This window comes from Scleropages formosus, chromosome 7 (assembly GCF_900964775.1).
Source record: "Scleropages formosus chromosome 7, fSclFor1.1, whole genome shotgun sequence".
NCBI classification, from domain to species: Eukaryota; Metazoa; Chordata; class Actinopteri; order Osteoglossiformes; family Osteoglossidae; genus Scleropages; species Scleropages formosus.
In genome coordinates this window covers 13,531,778-13,551,231 of record NC_041812.1, presented here as the reverse complement: position 1 = coordinate 13,551,231, position 19,454 = coordinate 13,531,778, and positions in this window count along the sequence as shown.

The following is a 19,454-nucleotide window of genomic DNA, read 5'->3' as shown; positions in this document are numbered from 1 at the left end:
TTCGCCTGCAGATGGTACCCCGACATTAGGTTCATGGATACTCCCAGCTTCTGCCAGAACGCTTTTCGTAGCTGGGAGGTGAACTGTGGCCCCCGGTCAGACACTATGTTTTCAGGGAACCCAAAGAGGCGAAACACATCGAAAAATAAGAGCTCCACAGTTTCTAGTGCTATTGGGAGCCTGGGGAGGGGTACCAGACAGCAAGCCTTGGAAAACCTATCCACAATGGTCGTTACAGTGGTCTTACCATCCGAGGCAGGAAGGTCCACTAGGAAGTCCAAAGCGATGTGGGACCAGGGATGGTTGGGCACTGGCAGGGGTTCCAGTAGCCTGGTCGGCTTCTGGGTTGACGGCTTGGCTTGGACGCATACCCGGCACTCCTGGACACAGTCCTGGGGGTCTTTGGGTAGAGATGGCCACCAAAAGTGCTTCTGGAGGAGGGCTTGGGTTTTGCTATACCCAGGGTGCCCTGCTGTGGGATGGTCATGAGCCCACTGCAGGATGGTCGCTCGCATACTGGGGGTAGGTGCTGTTTCCCCACGGGTTTACCTCAGGGTTCTGGTTCTGTAGCTTGGGCCTGAGCGAGCTCTCGGCAGAACTTCCACTGTACCGGAGCCACGAAGCAGGTCAGAGGAAGGATGAACTTCGGGTCCTGTTTGATTGGCTCCCGTTCGTGCATGCACGAGAGGGCATCAGCCTTGGTATTTTTACTGTCAGGCCGATACGTGACGATGAAATTGAAACAGGTTAAAAAGAGAGCCTACCTGGTTTGTTGAGGGTTGAGGCGTCTCGCTGTCTGCAGGTATGTTGCGTGCCCTCGAGCCAGTGCCTCCACTCCTCGAGGGCCAGTTTTACAGCCAGAAGTTCTCTATTCCCAATGTCATAGTTTCTCTTGGCCTGGGACATCTTCTTCGAGAAGAAGACGCAAGGGTGCAACTTAGGTGGATCCCCCTGGTGTTGGGACAGTACATCTCTGACCCCGGTTTCCGAGGCATCTACTTCCACCACAAACGGCGCTTCCGGATCTGGATGGCACAGGATCGGAGCCGTCATGAACCGGGTCTTGAGGGCCTTGAAGGTGCGATGTGCCTCCTCTCTCCAGGGGAGCCTGGCTTTCTTGGTAGAGGTTAGCGCAGTCAAAGGGGCAGCCAGAGTACTAAAGGGGTGAATGAACCAGCAGTAAAAATTGGCAAACCCAAGGAAGCTCTGTAGGGCCTTTACAGTGGTTAGCCGCTGCCATTGGGGAACAGCCCTTACCTTCTCTGGGTCCATAGCCACTCCCTCTTTGCTGAGGACGAATCCCAGGAAGGATACCTGCGCCTGGTGGAATTGGCACTTCTCCCCCTTGACAAAGAGACGATGTTGCAACAGTCACTGTAGAACCTGTCGGACCAGGGCCACATGCTGTTCTTGAGATGGGGAATAGATAAGAATGTCGTCAAGATACACCAACACCCCGTGATTGACGAGGTCCCCAAGGATGTGGTTCACAAATGCCTGGAAGACACTTGGAGCATTAGCAAGACCGAAAGGCATAACTAGGTTGTAGCATGCCAGGGCAGTCTGAAGGGGGGGTGGAGTCGGGGATGGAACGACAGCAGCTGAACTTAATCAATGCCTCTATTTCTTTTCCTGCCTCGACCAGTGAGGAGAGAGAGTGACTAAGGAGCTGACACCAGAGACGACCCGAGACGTGAGAGAGAGAGAGAGAGAGAGAGAGAGAGAGAGAGAGAGAGAGAGAGAGCGAGAGAGAGAGAGAGAGAGAGAGCATGACCCCGATCACCCCCATGAAATAGCAATTCTCTGTAGCCCCGTTTCCCCCCCCTCCCCTTTTGTCTGTTGACCCTCAGAATGTTGACTAAACCCAGCCCTCTCTAGCAACCCTGGTGACTGTGCCGGCAGTTCTTTCTTACATAGGTATTCATAGTGGCCCAGGGTAGTGCTAAAAGCCATCTTCCACTCATCCCCCTTGCGGATTTTTACCAGGTTGTAGGCACTGCATAGGTCCAACTTGGTGAACCACTGTGCTCAGTGGACATGTTCCAGGGTGGCTGTGATGAGGGGCAAGGGATGAGAGTATTTCACGGTTATGCGGTTCAAAACACGGTAATCTATACAGGGGCGGAGGCCCCCGTCTTTCTTCTCGATAAAAAAGAACCCAGTGGCTGCCGGTGAGGTGGACGGGTGAATGATCCCAGCCACAAGGGCTTCCGAGATGTACTGTTGCATCGCCTGTTGTTCGGGTATGGAAAGCGGGTATACCCGCCCCCGAGGAGGTGTTGGTCCTGGGAGAAGGTCTAAGACACAATCCTAGGGCCGATGTGGAGGGAGCACCACTGCCTGCACCTTACTGAAAATTTCAGTCAGGTCTTGATATTCAGGGGGTATAGGTACCTGCGGGGGAGAGTCAGAACACTCGACCGAAGTGGCCCTGCATGGCAGCCTCAAACAGGTCCTCTTGCACTGCAGGCCCTAGGACACCAATTCTTCCGTCCCCCACTGGAAGACTGGGTCATGCAGGGCCAGCCAGGGAAACTCGAGGATCACCTGGTCTCGGGACCCACGATAAGGCAAAACTACAACCTCTCCTTGTGGCAGGTCACTACCCCCAGGTGGAGGGATTCAGTATGGGAGTTGACAAATCCTCAGCCCAGGGGCTGTCCATCCAGTGCACTCACCCTCATCCGGGTCTTGCATGGGCCCGTGGGCACGCAATGTGTTGTCGCGAACCCTGTGTCCATGAAACGCCCGCCCGCCCCAGAGTCCACCAATGCTTGGGTCTCCACCGAGTGCTTCCCCCAGGATATAACCACAAGAACAGTGAGACGGTTACATTGAAGCACACCACTAACCTGGGGCCTGGGGCAGATTGGGCAATCAATCAGGAGGTGCCCTGGGTTTCCGCAGTAAAGACACAAGCGGCTTCAAGAGTCTTCGCTGCCATTCTTCTGCAGTGAGGCGGCCATGCCCCGGCTGCGTGGGTCGAGGTTTTTTCCGCGATGGGGAACATGTCACCAGAACGCGTCTCAGGTGGGGCTCGCGGTCCTGGGTGAGGTTGTCAAGTGTGACGGCAGTCTTGATAAACTGGTCCAGCATCCACCTCTTTCCCCAGAACGCGAGCTTCTTTTATAACCTGGGGTTCAGTCTGCGCCAAAAGCAGGCGAGCTGGGCAGTCCTAAATTCCGCCGCATAGTCGGCGGCCGAGTAGTCGCCTTGCTCCAGGTCCAGTAGGTGCTCGCTGGCAACCTGGTCGCAGTTCGGGAGCCCAAACACTGCCTGGAAGTGGGCTTTGAAGTCCTTGTAAGAGTCCTGGAAACAGCTCCCTCTGGCAGCGGTGGCCCAGTCCAGATCCCGGCCCATCAGGAGGGAGATCAGGAAGGCCACATGGCTCCGGTCTGAGTGGTACACCTGTGGCAGGCTGCCGAAGACAGCCCGCACATCAGGATGGGGTGCCATCATACCTCGCCCGGGTGGCCAGGCAGGGCTCATGTTCGGGAGGTGGTGCTGGTGCGATGGCTGCTGCGGGGTTCTGGTCCTCTGGGGCCGGGCTGGCTCTTGCAATCCGCCCCTGTATCTGCAGTGCGTTCACCAGGTCCTGGAAATCGCAGGTCAGGCGGCTGAGAGCCTGTTCGTGTGCTCCCAGCAGCTCTGTCTGCGAGGGAAGCGCACGCTGGTAGTGCGCATGCTCTGCTGGGTCTGTGTTTGAGGCGGAGCCATCTGTCATGTTTCGAACTGGGAAGTGAGTCGTCAGACCCAAGTGCAGAGTTGAGGTGTCCTTGAACGGGGGCAATCCAAAAGTTGTGGTGAGGAACATGGGGAGTGTGGTGGCATAGTGGGTTTGACTGGGTCCTGCTCTGCAGTGGATCTGGAGTTTGAGTCCTGCTGGGGGTGCCCTGGGACGGACTGGCATCCCAGCCTGGATGTGTCTCTGGCCCTATGCCCTGTGTTGCTGGGTTAGGCCCCATGACCCCATATAGGACAAGCAGTTTCAGATGATGTGTGTATGGCCAGGAATACAAGCGGGGGTCACCGAGGAGCAATCATCATTAACAGGAGAATCCAAAACAGTAAGTCAAAGCATAAGCTAAAAGGTAAGGGACATGAGGAGGGAAACAGGGTACAACCCACCTTTTCCAGATCCACTTCACCTAAGATCTCTCCAGCTCATACAGGGTGTAGCTGTTCACGCATCGTAACTCCAGAAGCATCCCCAGATACAACCTTCATTCAGCCATTACTCTGGTATTGTACTGCTCATTTGTGTATCTTATAATATTTAATTTAAAAAAAAAGTTAAAAAATAAATTAATAAAAAATTGGTGTGAATATCGGGATTTGTCTATCCTGTGTTTTATGCACCTACTTGAACAATGAACCTCGGTGCAGCAAGTGGTGGGGAACAAACTAGGTTTGCTTGAGATTTTCATGTGCGTAGCTATGTCTGCTTCTCTCAATGTAATGCATAAATTGTACTTTTACTGAGATGTACATTGCTTTGGACAAAAGCTTCTGCTAAATGAATAAATGTAAATGTAAATGTACAGGAGAAAGGGCGAGGAGTGGAAACAAGGACAGGAAGGTCAGGAGAAGAACAGAAGTCTTAGAGAGATGCAAGCGAGTAGTAAGGCTGAACGTGGTTTTCTGTTTGACTTCGCACCGCGCCTCCCTTTTATGTTCTGGTCCCCTGATCCGCAGCAGGTGTTTCTCTTTGCGCCGAGCCAGAGGGCACGACACCTAGAGATTAACAAACCAGCTTTTTAATGTTTGATAACCAGTTTTTTTGCTGTGAACAAACAGACCACGGTTGAGCAAAAACTGAAATATTTTTAAATAACTTTTTGTGTGTGCCTGAAGTGGCACAAGTAAGATGTTGCCAAGTGGGTTTCTTTTATCACCAGGTCAGCATTTAGTGCTTATAATTTAACTAAAATTGCAATAAAAAAACTACAGGGGCTAACAATTTAGGGCAGCAGTTAGTGGTCATGGTTCATTTTTCCCTACAGCTAACCCTTCACTATTGTCACGCAGAACAAAAGATGCGGGGATGGCTGGACCCAAGTGCGGGATCGTTCGGCAGTAACCAAGGGGTTTGGTCAGTTCTTGCTGTCATGGAAGGGCGATGAGTTGGTCGATCAGCGGTGAGAATGCGAGCAAGGATCCGTGGATGTAGTCAGGAGACGATGCGAATGGTCTGAAGCCAGGAAACGAAGAACTGGTGCTAGGACTGAAGGAGGTCGGGACATGAGCGAAAAAGGGGAACAGTTGTCTCAGGGACATTCTGTGAGAGTGAAGGGGCTGAGGAGGGTCTTTTAAAGGCGAATGCTCTGATTGCCGTCCGGTGCTTCATTGGCGTCGGGTGCTGTTGGTTGTGGTGTGGGCATGGACGTGGACGTTGCAACTATTGGTTCTGTCCTGCTGCAGGTGGCCAGTATCTCGTCTTGCTTGTGCTGATGAGCTTCTGCTGTGATTGATACCCCAAAAGGAACTTTGAGCCATCATTTTCTCAACATGAGGTCCATGATGTTGTTTTATAGCTGCTCTCCATATACAGTCTGCATTAAAAACAAATCCATTTCAAGCTCCTGCTCTTGTGAACACTCTTGCATTTGGAAGCTTGTATAATTTCAATACACCTTATGCTGGCATGATGCAGTTTGCCCTGAGCAAATCTTTTTTACGATACTCCACCTTCATCTCTAAGATCATCAACTCCTCGCTCTCCTCTGGCTGTTTCCCAGCTGCCTTCAAAACCGCTCTAATTTCACCTCTGTTAAAAAACACTCTCTCTGGATCCCAATCTGGTTGAAAATTACAGACCGGTCTCTCTCCTCTCCTTCCTGTCTAAAATCCTACAGTGGGTAGCCTGTGATCGCCTGTCTGATTTCCTCACCCAGAACCATCTCCTCGATGGTTATCAGTCTGGTTTCAAAATTAGTCACTCCACTGAGATGGCCCTTCTGGTGGTGTCTGATGCTCTCCAAGCCGCTAGAGCTGCCTCCCTCTCCTCGGTCCTCATCCTCCTCGATCTGTCTGCGGCATTTGACACAGTCAACCACTGGATTCTACTCTCTCCTCTCTTAACCAGCTTGGGATCAAAGGTGTGGCACTAAGATGGTTTGAGTCCTACTTATCTGACAGATCATATCAAGTGGTCTGGCAGAGCTCTCATTCTTCTCCTCTGCCTCTCTCAACCAGGGTCCCACAGGGCTTGGTATTGGGTCCTCTTCTTTTCTCGATCTACAGCTCCTCCCTTGGTCCAGTCGTAGCCATGGATTCAAATACCACTGCTATGCTGATGATACTCAGTTCTTCCTCTCCTTTTCACCTGGTGCGTCAGACATCTCCGCACGCATTGCTGCCTGCCTGTCTGACATCTCTTCATGGATGCCTGATCACCACCTCCAACTCAACCTTCCTCAAACAGAGATTCTTTACCTCCCAGCTGGCCCATCCTCCTATCACAATCTATCGATCAAACTGGACAACTCACTCACCTCGCCTATCTCCTTGGCTAAGAGTCTAGGAGTAACAATAGACTCGAGTCTGTCTTTCTCTCAGCACATCAAAGCCACAACCCGGTCCTGCAGATACATCCTGCATAATATTCGTAGGATCCATCCCTACCTCACAATTGACTCTGTCCAACTACTTGTCCAGGCAATGATGACTTCCTGTCTGGACTACTGCAACTCTCTCCCATGTGGCCTTCCTGCTACTGCCATCAAACCTCTGCAGCTTCAACAAAATGCTGCTGCATGAGTTGTGTTTGATTTGCCAAAGCGTTCCCACGTATCTCTTCTTCTCATTACTCTGCACTGGCTTCCTATAGCTGCCTGAATCAAATTCAAGACCCTGGTTATTGTCTACAAATGCATCAACAGATAAAGCCTTTTATCAGCCACTACTTCGGCATTGTATTTGCTTGCTTGTCTATCTTAATATAATTTTTTTTTAAAAAAATGGTAGGAGGGTATCAGGATTTGTCAATCCTGTGTTTTATACACCTACTTGAACGATGAACCTCGGTGCAGCAAGTGGTAGGTAACAAACTAGGTTTACTTGAGTCACATGTCTGCAGGTATGTCTCTTTCTCTTAAGGTAATGCATAAATTGTACCTGTGCTAAGATGTATGTCGCTTTGGACGAAAGCGTCTGCTAAATGAATATATGTAACGCACCAGGTGAAAAGGAGAGGAAGAGCTGGGTATCATCAGCATAGCAGCAATATTTGAATCCATGGGAGGCTATGACCGGACTGAGGGAGAAGGTGTAGATGGATAAAAGAAGAGGACCCAATACCAAGCCCTGTGGAACACCGGTTGAGAGAGGCAGAGGAGGAGAACGAGAGCTCCGCCAGAACACTTGATAGGATCTGTCAGAGGTAGGACTCAAACCATCTTAGTGCTGCACCTTTGATCCCAAGCTGGTTAAGAGAGGAGAGTAGAAAATTCAAAACCCTGGTTACTGTGTACAAATGCATCAATAGAACTGCTCCCAGCTATTTACAAGACTTAATCAACAGCTACACCCCAGCCAGGCCCCTTCGCTCGTCTACTTCTGCTCACTTGGTGGTCCCGCACACGAAAGGTAAAGCTCGGAGGTTCTCGGTTCTGGGTCCGTTGTGGTGGAATGACCTTCCCCTGTCATTCAGTGGGCAGTCCTTAAAGGTGTGACCTTACACAAAGTTTTAGAGGTGATACCTTCAAACAAAGCATCAAAGGCAAGGAAGCCTTCATAGGAATCAATCCCCAACTGCTAGCTACCCCAAACTTCCTTATCACCAAATGGTTTGACCACCATCTAGTAACAAGAACTGGGATATGTCAGCATTCTCACACAGTTTCATTTAGATGCAAATAATCACAAGTAATCACTGTCATCACATTAACAGACCCATTCAACTGTATATTGATCTAATCTTCCAACAGATGTTGTCTTGAATGCCCATAAGCAATGTGTATTACCCTGATGTTTTCATATGATAATATGGGATAGACAGACGATCAATTGATCTTAAAGTTACCCTAGATTGTGGATTCCTACAAGTTCTAACAGCTGCTTCTACCACACAAATATACATTCAACATGTCATCCAAAAATATTTGGATTTATTTGGGAGTGTCAGATGAATTTCAAAGCCAGGAATGCAAAGAAATTTTCTTTGATACTGTAACGACCCCACATTACTGTTTTTGGAGAGAAACTCCTAAATGTAAATGGTTGCATATGGGGAATAATGTGAAATGTGGGTGTGCAACCACTGGGGGCACTTCTGGGGAAAATGATGGGGTGACTGTGTCTACGAGTCTCTTAAGAGAGAGCCTGGGGATGCTAAGCAAGCTGGGAAGGCTAGCTGTAGGCAGAGGTCCTGAAGGAAACAAGGTCCTCAGACCAAAAGCATTATTTCTCTAGTGCTGATGTTCAAATAAATTGCTTGCAATGAAGCGAGCCCAGCAATAGTGCTGACCACTGTGTGTTAACATGTTCCTTCTTCCTCCCTGTAGGCCATCAGGAAGGGCTAGCAATGAGCCTGGTGCAGTCAAACCCAGGCCCGTTGGCTTCCTGGCTCAAAAGTTCATCATGTTGTTCTCCGATGCCATTTATTGCACTGCAGGGTGTTTCTGTGCACCTTGCATGCCTGCTGCTCACACAGAGACATTTCACCTGTGTGTCCTTTATCTGTACAGTACAGTGTGGTCCTGTGCATTATTATTTCTATGATTATTTGTTTTTTTGGCTGACACTGATATCCCACTTATACAGTTGTGTATTTTGCTGAAATAATTCCAGGTAAGTGAAATTAATCCAGCAACATTCTAATGGAACGGAAAGGCCTGAAGCACTAACTACTCGCTGATCTCTGTAATTCATGCTGTAAACATACAGTCATTTCCTTCCCCATGAAAAAAAAATTAAAATGGCCTGTGTGTGTTTCCAAAAACTTGGTTTATCTAGTCATTTAGAATTACCCTGGCCCCTCGCGTTGCAAATGGTCAAGTTAACAATGTTTAATCGGATTTTCTTCACTTGTCTGTTTTGTAATTAGTTTATTGCCCAGCAAACATCATTGGTGTTTCCATCTCCAGGCATTTGTTGGCAGTAAAGCAAACACAAACAAATCAGAAGTTTTGGATATGTTATGCTCACACTTGCACTGTTTACAGCACACGTCTGCTGTTCCTAAGTGTTTACAATCAGTAAGGAGATGAGAAATGTTGGTTTTTATTATGTGTAAAAAGAGTCAACGGTGAGTATTAAAGAGGAATCAGAGTAGACAGCTTATTTCTGTTTTCTGTCATTTTTAAGGTTGGCGCAAAGATAGAAAATGTAAAAAAAAAGTAATTCATATTGCTTCCAGGAGAGGGAGACAGCAACCAATTCTTAAGTCTTTCCACCCTTTCCAGCTAAAACAGCCAGCTCTCCAAGTTATGTCGTTACATACATTTCTAGTTTAACATTCATAATCTTAATCATCTTAAAACAGATTTACAAAAATCTGCAGTCCATACCAAGTCATTCGGAGAGTTTCACAAAACCACTCACTAAAATCTTAGTGTCGGCGTCAGTATAATTCAGACAGATAGAGGACGTTTCGTCAAATCGCTACTAGGTTGAACATGAAGAGGGAGAGTCATTCGGTCTGTAATAGAAACATCCGTCCTGAGCGAACAAGTATTTTCCAAAAGCGGTGAACTTACATAAAAAGAGGCGCTAGTCTGAAGAGCTCTTATATCAAACCTATTGTCAGGCCCCCAACAATGAGCAAAGCAGCAACACCTGCCGACAATCAAGGGGACGCAGGATAAAAGGAGGTCTGCATCCACACACAGATGTGGATTCTTGCAATTGCCTCGTGCTTTGCAGGATCAGTGGCCTTGCCAGGTTCCTGGCCGTTTGCTTGTTTTTCCTTGACCACGACTTAGATTGCCCCATTTATGATGTTTGCGTGTCTCAGACCTTTGCCTGTCCCTGATCTTGAGTTCACCTTGTTCCCGGAACCTGATTACCTGAATAAAGACTCACCTGCGCTGGGGTCCTCCACTTGCCTGTACCCAGTGTTCCTCCCTGACACCTATATTGTTCTTGCTTTGTAATTCTGTTTCAAGCGTATGCATCTGTAGCACGCTGTTGATAAGAACAGGCAATAATTTTGACATTGACCTTGTACATGATCTTCCATTGATTGTAGGTATTTGACTCAGCAGGTTTGCTGGTCAAATCAAGGTCCTGTTCTTATGGAAACTGTGCTATATATTCAGTACTTAGAGATACTGCAAAATTTTTGACTTATCTCTTTAAATATTCCTTATTAACCCTTTCCAGGCAGCCATTGGAAATTAGCATTAGATAGTAATTATTTTTCAACTGTCAGTATTAATACTGGCCTGAAAAGGTTAAACGACACATGTCTATGATGAGGTATTCAGTATGTATGTATACAATTCTAATGGGTATATGTTTCCAGAAGTGCAAGTTAAGAAATGTGATTTATTGAACGGTATAAAGATCCCTTGTCATTCTCAATAAACTGAATTGTTTGTTTTACAATATTGCTTTTCCCCCATTTTTGAGCTTTTGGAATCGACTTGACGGTTTAAGACTCTGTGTGTGTGTGTGTATACTTTCTTTCTTTAACAACATACAAAGCTCTTATTGTAATACTGTAACTTTTTGCAAAAGGAATGCTTGGAAATCTTAATTTTAAGGAATTTTTGGAATTGAACAGTTTTAGAAATACATGGGGACACTTTGAAAGGTCAAAGACAATTCATACCAGCAGTATTTTGTATGAAGGGGGGCGCGGTGGCGCAGTGGCGCAGTGGGTTGGACCGGGTCCTGCTCTTCAGTGGGTCTGTTGTTCGAGTCCCGCTTGGGGTGCCTTGCGACGGACTGGCGTCCCGTCCTGGGTGTGTCCCCTCCCCCTCCGGCCTTACGCCCTGTGTTACCGGGTAGGCTCCGTGACCCCGTATGGGACAAGCGGTTCTGAAAATGTGTGTGTGTGTATTTTGTATGAGCTGGAGAGGTTTAATGCAGGTAGCCAGAACAGCAGACAGGGGGGAGTTGCAGTAGTCCAGGCAGGACATCATCATGACCTGGACCAGGGTGTGGAGAGTGGTAGTGACAGATTTAACATTTTAGGATACTCTTAACTTTTATTAAATTAACACCTTTATGAAAGGTGCCTTCCTGTGTTACGTAACTCTACATTGATTTATCCATTTAAGGTAATTTTCGCTGTATCAGTTCAGTATAAGTACCTTGATCAAGGCCATTATGCAACAAGGGGCATTCAGAAAGTTCAGATTTCAGATTGGAAGCAGCTGTGCTACTCAGAAGAAGTTAAAAGTACATTTTAAGTTGTTGAGCTGTGTTTTGCTTTATGGAAAATAACAGAAAAAACTGTTTTCCTAACAGAAGGATATGACTCTGAGAAATTCCTTCCTATCAGAGAGACACCGACCTTCAGGAAAAGAAAATAAGCAACAGTGAAGAGACCCAAACTAACACGCAATGAATCCGAGCCATGTATTCATTATTCTTGTGCTGCTTATCTGTGGCCAAAAGTGGAGAAAAAGCAAGTGTTTTTCAACCAGTGTTTCTTTTAATCCACCAGGGGCTTTCTCTTTTGCCCTTCTCATGTCCACCTGGTGATTAACAGTGGATTGCCTGGAGGCAGAGCAAAGTTGTAAAGGCAAAAATTACTTCAGCTTCAAAAGGGCATATCAGGACAGATGAAGAAAAAACTTTGACATGTTATTAATCTGAATAAAGGCACAGTTACCCTTCACACCACTATTACTGGAAAACGGGCTCCAAGTCCAGGACTTGCCCTCACCCACCCGATGCTGTTAACATACAGAGGGGCAAAATGTGGAGAAAAACCCAATGTAACTAGTTACATTTTAAATATTGTGTTTAGATCGCGGGGGCGCGGGGGCGCGGTGGCGCGGTGGGCTGGACCGGGTCCTGCTCTCTGGTGGGTCCGGGGTTCGAGTCCTGCTTGGGGTGCCTTGCGACGGACTGGCGTCCCATCCTGGGTGTGTCCCCTCCCTCTCCGGCCTTACGCCCTGTGTTGCCGGGTAGGCTCCGGTTCCCCGTGACCCCGTATGGGATGAGCGGTTCTGAAAATGTGTGTGTGTGTGTGTGTGTGTGTGTGTGTGTGTGTGTGTGTGTGTGTGTGTGTGTGTGTATTTCAGGATAAGTACCTTGATCAAGGGTACTGCAGAAAGAGGTTGGATTCAGTCCCATGTCCTTTGTTTGTAAGGTGACAGCATTAAGCACTATGCTGCTTCTGCTGCTCTCTTTCATGCTGGCATCTGCATTGCAACCAGTCCTTCCTCTGCATGACCATAGGAAGTGGTGGTTGGTTGGGTGAGATCTCCTGTGAGGAAGCAATGGAAATTCATGAGATAGTTTAGAGGGAATGCTGGGTTCAAAGTTTGCAGCTCGGGAACTAGTATCATTATGCCCAGAAAAGCAGCAGAGATAGAGAACCAACCACAACTAACAGTGTTTCTGGCTGCTCCTTTCTTCCTCCTCAGATCTTTCACTATGTGAATTCTCACTGGCGTAGAAATGCATCTTGAACATTCCCAGATGTTGTGAAGGAAACACCCTACTGTCTGGCTGCTGAGAAACCAAAACAGAAATTTCCTGAGATTCTAAAAAAAGCAAAATGTAACTGGCTTGTGTCATTCCATCTAATTTGCTGGAGAGCTGTAAGATATTTGGTCATGTTTCCCAAAAAGAAAAAAAAATTAAACATAAAATTCTGTAATAAACTGCCAAGTGTTAAGGCTGATTTGGATGTCACGTCCAACCAAATATACACCTGGAAAAGAAATATGTGTTGCATCTGTTTTTGGTTCTCTAAGCGCTTTGAAATATCTGTTTTCAAAACTCTGGTCAAAGGATGTGCACCCTGACACATACAGGTCACTTACTACAGCTCAGAAAGAGTCTCAAGGTGTGTAGATTCTCAGTTTGGTCTCCAATGAGCTCCCTCTGTCCCTCACGCCTCCTCCCTGGGTGGCTGGGAAGGGAGCAGATAGAGATCAGGAGAGGTGAAGTTGAGTGAATGATCAAAGGGCCATCAGTCATAAAGACCATGTGTGATTTTCAGCCTATGCTCATGACAGACAGTGTGAGAAGAAAGAGGGAGGGAGATGAGTCAGTCAGCATGAAGAGAAAATTGTTCATAACCATCTTCTTATCTTCAAGCCTATATGATCCCTCGTAGTTCACCCACAGATGTAGCTGGGTGTGTCTGAGTTTTATTTCAGGGAAAAATATCTACAGAAACCACAAATCTGCAATGGAGCTATTTTGGTCAAGGTTCAAATTTCAGCAGCCAGCTTGGATACCATCCAGCACAGGCAGTACACCTATGCCACACTTTACCCTATGCTATCAATGGACATTTTTTCAACGTAGACTCTGGGGTTGAGTAATGCAGGAACCTTAACCACCAGATCTAGCACTGAAAATTGATTATGGATTTCAGAATTAGATTTCCTGAAGCAGGTCATTCAAGAATTTTGCCACCTTTATTAATGTAACTCATGGTCTAATTTTTTGTTCTGGAGAGTCTGTAGTACACTGCACTGTTCCTGAGACTGAGCAACAACTTCCAAGCCACAGCTAAATTTCCAGCAGTACAGCTCATTTTCTCTGCTCCATTGTCATGTCCGAAAAGAACAGAACTCCAAGATGAGTAAACCACACAGCAAAACTACATCTGGGCCTCATTTGTGATGCAGTTTGTTGGGAATTTGCAGAGAAGACCAGGAGACCTGGAAGTATCTTCAGCAGGATTCTTTACTGCAGATGAGAGCATCAGTTTACAACATCAGAACGTGCTGTTTCGCGCTGTAGTCATCAAGTCTAACTAAGGGAGACATACATTGTAGTTTTATAGACATTCAGTGGGCAGTCCTTAAAGGTGTGACCTTACACAAAGTTTTAGAGGTGATACCTTCAAACAAAGCATCAAAGGCAAGGAAGCCTTCATAGGAATCAATCCCCAACTGCTAGCTACCCCAAACTTCCTTATCACCAAATGGTTTGACCACCATCTAGTAACAAGAACTGGGATATGTCAGCATTCTCACACAGTTTCATTTAGATGCAAATAATCACAAGTAATCACTGTCATCACATTAACAGACCCATTCAACTGTATATTGATCTAATCTTCCAACAGATGTTGTCTTGAATGCCCATAAGCAATGTGTATTACCCTGATGTTTTCATATGATAATATGGGATAGACAGACGATCAATTGATCTTAAAGTTACCCTAGATTGTGGATTCCTACAAGTTCTAACAGCTGCTTCTACCACACAAATATACATTCAACATGTCATCCAAAAATATTTGGATTTATTTGGGAGTGTCAGATGAATTTCAAAGCCAGGAATGCAAAGAAATTTTCTTTGATACTGTAACGACCCCACATTACTGTTTTTGGAGAGAAACTCCTAAATGTAAATGGTTGCATATGGGGAATAATGTGAAATGTGGGTGTGCAACCACTGGGGGCACTTCTGGGGAAAATGATGGGGTGACTGTGTCTACGAGTCTCTTAAGAGAGAGCCTGGGGATGCTAAGCAAGCTGGGAAGGCTAGCTGTAGGCAGAGGTCCTGAAGGAAACAAGGTCCTCAGACCAAAAGCATTATTTCTCTAGTGCTGATGTTCAAATAAATTGCTTGCAATGAAGCGAGCCCAGCAATAGTGCTGACCACTGTGTGTTAACATGTTCCTTCTTCCTCCCTGTAGGCCATCAGGAAGGGCTAGCAATGAGCCTGGTGCAGTCAAACCCAGGCCCGTTGGCTTCCTGGCTCAAAAGTTCATCATGTTGTTCTCCGATGCCATTTATTGCACTGCAGGGTGTTTCTGTGCACCTTGCATGCCTGCTGCTCACACAGAGACATTTCACCTGTGTGTCCTTTATCTGTACAGTACAGTGTGGTCCTGTGCATTATTATTTCTATGATTATTTGTTTTTTTGGCTGACACTGATATCCCACTTATACAGTTGTGTATTTTGCTGAAATAATTCCAGGTAAGTGAAATTAATCCAGCAACATTCTAATGGAACGGAAAGGCCTGAAGCACTAACTACTCGCTGATCTCTGTAATTCATGCTGTAAACATACAGTCATTTCCTTCCCCATGAAAAAAAAATTAAAATGGCCTGTGTGTGTTTCCGAAAACTTGGTTTATCTAGTCATTTAGAATTACCCTGGCCCCTCGCGTTGCAAATGGTCAAGTTAACAATGTTTAATCGGATTTTCTTCACTTGTCTGTTTTGTAATTAGTTTATTGCCCAGCAAACATCATTGGTGTTTCCATCTCCAGGCATTTGTTGGCAGTAAAGCAAACACAAACAAATCAGAAGTTTTGGATATGTTATGCTCACACTTGCACTGTTTACAGCACACGTCTGCTGTTCCTAAGTGTTTACAATCAGTAAGGAGATGAGAAATGTTGGTTTTTATTATGTGTAAAAAGAGTCAACGGTGAGTATTAAAGAGGAATCAGAGTAGACAGCTTATTTCTGTTTTCTGTCATTTTTAAGGTTGGCGCAAAGATAGAAAATGTAAAAAAAAAGTAATTCATATTGCTTCCAGGAGAGGGAGACAGCAACCAATTCTTAAGTCTTTCCACCCTTTCCAGCTAAAACAGCCAGCTCTCCAAGTTATGTCGTTACATACATTTCTAGTTTAACATTCATAATCTTAATCATCTTAAAACAGATTTACAAAAATCTGCAGTCCATACCAAGTCATTCGGAGAGTTTCACAAAACCACTCACTAAAATCTTAGTGTCGGCGTCAGTATAATTCAGACAGATAGAGGACGTTTCGTCAAATCGCTACTAGGTTGAACATGAAGAGGGAGAGTCATTCGGTCTGTAATAGAAACATCCGTCCTGAGCGAACAAGTATTTTCCAAAAGCGGTGAACTTACATAAAAAGAGGCGCTAGTCTGAAGAGCTCTAATATCAAACCTATTGTCAGGCCCCCAACAATGAGCAAAGCAGCAACACCTGCCGACAATCAAGGGGACGCAGGATAAAAGGAGGTCTGCATCCACACACAGATGTGGATTCTTGCAATTGCCTCGTGCTTTGCAGGATCAGTGGCCTTGCCAGGTTCCTGACCGTTTGCTTGTTTTTCTTGACCACGACTTAGATTGCCCCATTTATGATGTTTGCGTGTCTCAGACCTTTGCCTGTCCCTGATCTTGAGTTCACCTTGTTCCCGGAACCTGATTACCTGAATAAAGACTCACCTGCGCTGGGGTCCTCCACTTGCCTGTACCCAGTGTTCCTCCCTGACACCTATATTGTTCTTGCTTTGTAATTCTGTTTCGAGCATATGCATCTGTAGCACGCTGTTGATAAGAACAGGCAATAATTTTGACATTGACCTTGTACATGATCTTCCATTGATTGTAGGTATTTGACTCAGCAGGTTTGCTGGTCAAATCAAGGTCCTGTTCTTATGGAAACTGTGCTATATATTCAGTACTTAGAGATACTGCAAAATTTTTGACTTATCTCTTTAAATATTCCTTATTAACCCTTTCCAGGCAGCCATTGGAAATTAGCATTAGATAGTAATTATTTTTCAACTGTCAGTATTAATACTGGCCTGAAAAGGTTAAACGACACATGTCTATGATGAGGTATTCAGTATGTATGTATACAATTCTAATGGGTATATGTTTCCAGAAGTGCAAGTTAAGAAATGTGATTTATTGAACGGTATAAAGATCCCTTGTCATTCTCAATAAACTGAATTGTTTGTTTTACAATATTGCTTTTCCCCCATTTTTGAGCTTTTGGAATCGACTTGACGGTTTAAGACTCTGTGTGTGTGTGTGTATACTTTCTTTCTTTAACAACATACAAAGCTCTTATTGTAATACTGTAACTTTTTGCAAAAGGAATGCTTGGAAATCTTAATTTTAAGGAATTTTTGGAATTGAACAGTTTTAGAAATACATGGGGACACTTTGAAAGGTCAAAGACAATTCATACCGCAGTATTTTGTATGAAGGGGGGCGCGGTGGCGCAGTGGCGCAGTGGGTTGGACCGGGTCCTGCTCTTCAGTGGGTCTGTTGTTCGAGTCCCGCTTGGGGTGCCTTGCGACGGACTGGCGTCCCGTCCTGGGTGTGTCCCCTCCCCCTCCGGCCTTACGCCCTGTGTTACCGGGTAGGCTCCGTGACCCCGTATGGGACAAGCGGTTCTGAAAATGTGTGTGTGTGTATTTTGTATGAGCTGGAGAGGTTTAATGCAGGTAGCCAGAACAGCAGACAGGGGGGAGTTGCAGTAGTCCAGGCAGGACATCATCATGACCTGGACCAGGGTGTGGAGAGTGGTAGTGACAGATTTAACATTTTAGGATACTCTTAACTTTTATTAAATTAACACCTTTATGAAAGGTGCCTTCCTGTGTTACGTAACTCTACATTGATTTATCCATTTAAGGTAATTTTCGCTGTATCAGTTCAGTATAAGTACCTTGATCAAGGCCATTATGCAACAAGGGGCATTCAGAAAGTTCAGATTTCAGATTGGAAGCAGCTGTGCTACTCAGAAGAAGTTAAAAGTACATTTTAAGTTGTTGAGCTGTGTTTTGCTTTATGGAAAATAACAGAAAAAACTGTTTTCCTAACAGAAGGATATGACTCTGAGAAATTCCTTCCTATCAGAGAGACACCGACCTTCAGGAAAAGAAAATAAGCAACAGTGAAGAGACCCAAACTAACACGCAATGAATCCGAGCCATGTATTCATTATTCTTGTGCTGCTTATCTGTGGCCAAAAGTGGAGAAAAAGCAAGTGTTTTTCAACCAGTGTTTCTTTTAATCCACCAGGGGCTTTCTCTTTTGCCCTTCTCATGTCCACCTGGTGATTAACAGTGGATTGCCTGGAGGCAGAGCAAAGTTGTAAAGGCAAAAATTACTTCAGCTTCAAAAGGGCATATCAGGACAGATGAAGAAAAAACTTTGACATGTTATTAATCTGAATAAAGGCACAGTTACCCTTCACACCACTATTACTGGAAAACGGGCTCCAAGTCCAGGACTTGCCCTCACCCACCCGATGCTGTTAACATACAGAGGGGCAAAATGTGGAGAAAAACCCAATGTAACTAGTTACATTTTAAATATTGTGTTTAGATCGCGGGGGCGCGGTGGCGCGGTGGGCTGGACCGGGTCCTGCTCTCTGGTGGGTCCGGGGTTCGAGTCCTGCTTGGGGTGCCTTGCGACGGACTGGCGTCCCATCCTGGGTGTGTCCCCTCCCTCTCCGGCCTTACGCCCTGTGTTGCCGGGTAGGCTCCGGTTCCCCGTGACCCCGTATGGGATGAGCGGTTCTGAAAATGTGTGTGTGTGTGTGTGTGTGTGTGTGTGTGTGTGTGTGTGTGTGTGTGTGTGTGTGTGTGTGTGTGTGTGTGTGTATTTCAGGATAAGTACCTTGATCAAGGGTACTGCAGAAAGAGGTTGGATTCAGTCCCATGTCCTTTGTTTGTAAGGTGACAGCATTAAGCACTATGCTGCTTCTGCTGCTCTCTTTCATGCTGGCATCTGCATTGCAACCAGTCCTTCCTCTGCATGACCATAGGAAGTGGTGGTTGGTTGGGTGAGATCTCCTGTGAGGAAGCAATGGAAATTCATGAGATAGTTTAGAGGGAATGCTGGGTTCAAAGTTTGCAGCTCGGGAACTAGTATCATTATGCCCAGAAAAGCAGCAGAGATAGAGAACCAACCACAACTAACAGTGTTTCTGGCTGCTCCTTTCTTCCTCCTCAGATCTTTCACTATGTGAATTCTCACTGGCGTAGAAATGCATCTTGAACATTCCCAGATGTTGTGAAGGAAACACCCTACTGTCTGGCTGCTGAGAAACCAAAACAGAAATTTCCTGAGATTCTAAAAAAAGCAAAATGTAACTGGCTTGTGTCATTCCATCTAATTTGCTGGAGAGCTGTAAGATATTTGGTCATGTTTCCCAAAAAGAAAAAAAAATTAAACATAAAATTCTGTAATAAACTGCCAAGTGTTAAGGCTGATTTGGATGTCACGTCCAACCAAATATACACCTGGAAAAGAAATGTACACCTGGCACAAACATGGAGGCTGACTGAGGAAGAGCCCTACTGTAACAGTCATGAGCAAGTTGCCCAAGAACTTTAGTAAAATTAATGGCCTTGCCCAGCCGGAACCTGGACTACATAAATGCAACTATCACTGTAATGCATGAGTTCCCGTTAGGCTGAAAGGGAGAGTACAGGGATGTAGTAATGGGCCTGGTTTATCTCAGCTCATGCTACACAAGAAATTCATATGTCTCTACTACGCACTGGCCTGCTGCCCCAGAGCCAGCTCACACACATTACTGTCAGATGGCATCACTGCTTCTGGTAAAACCTGCAAAACACAG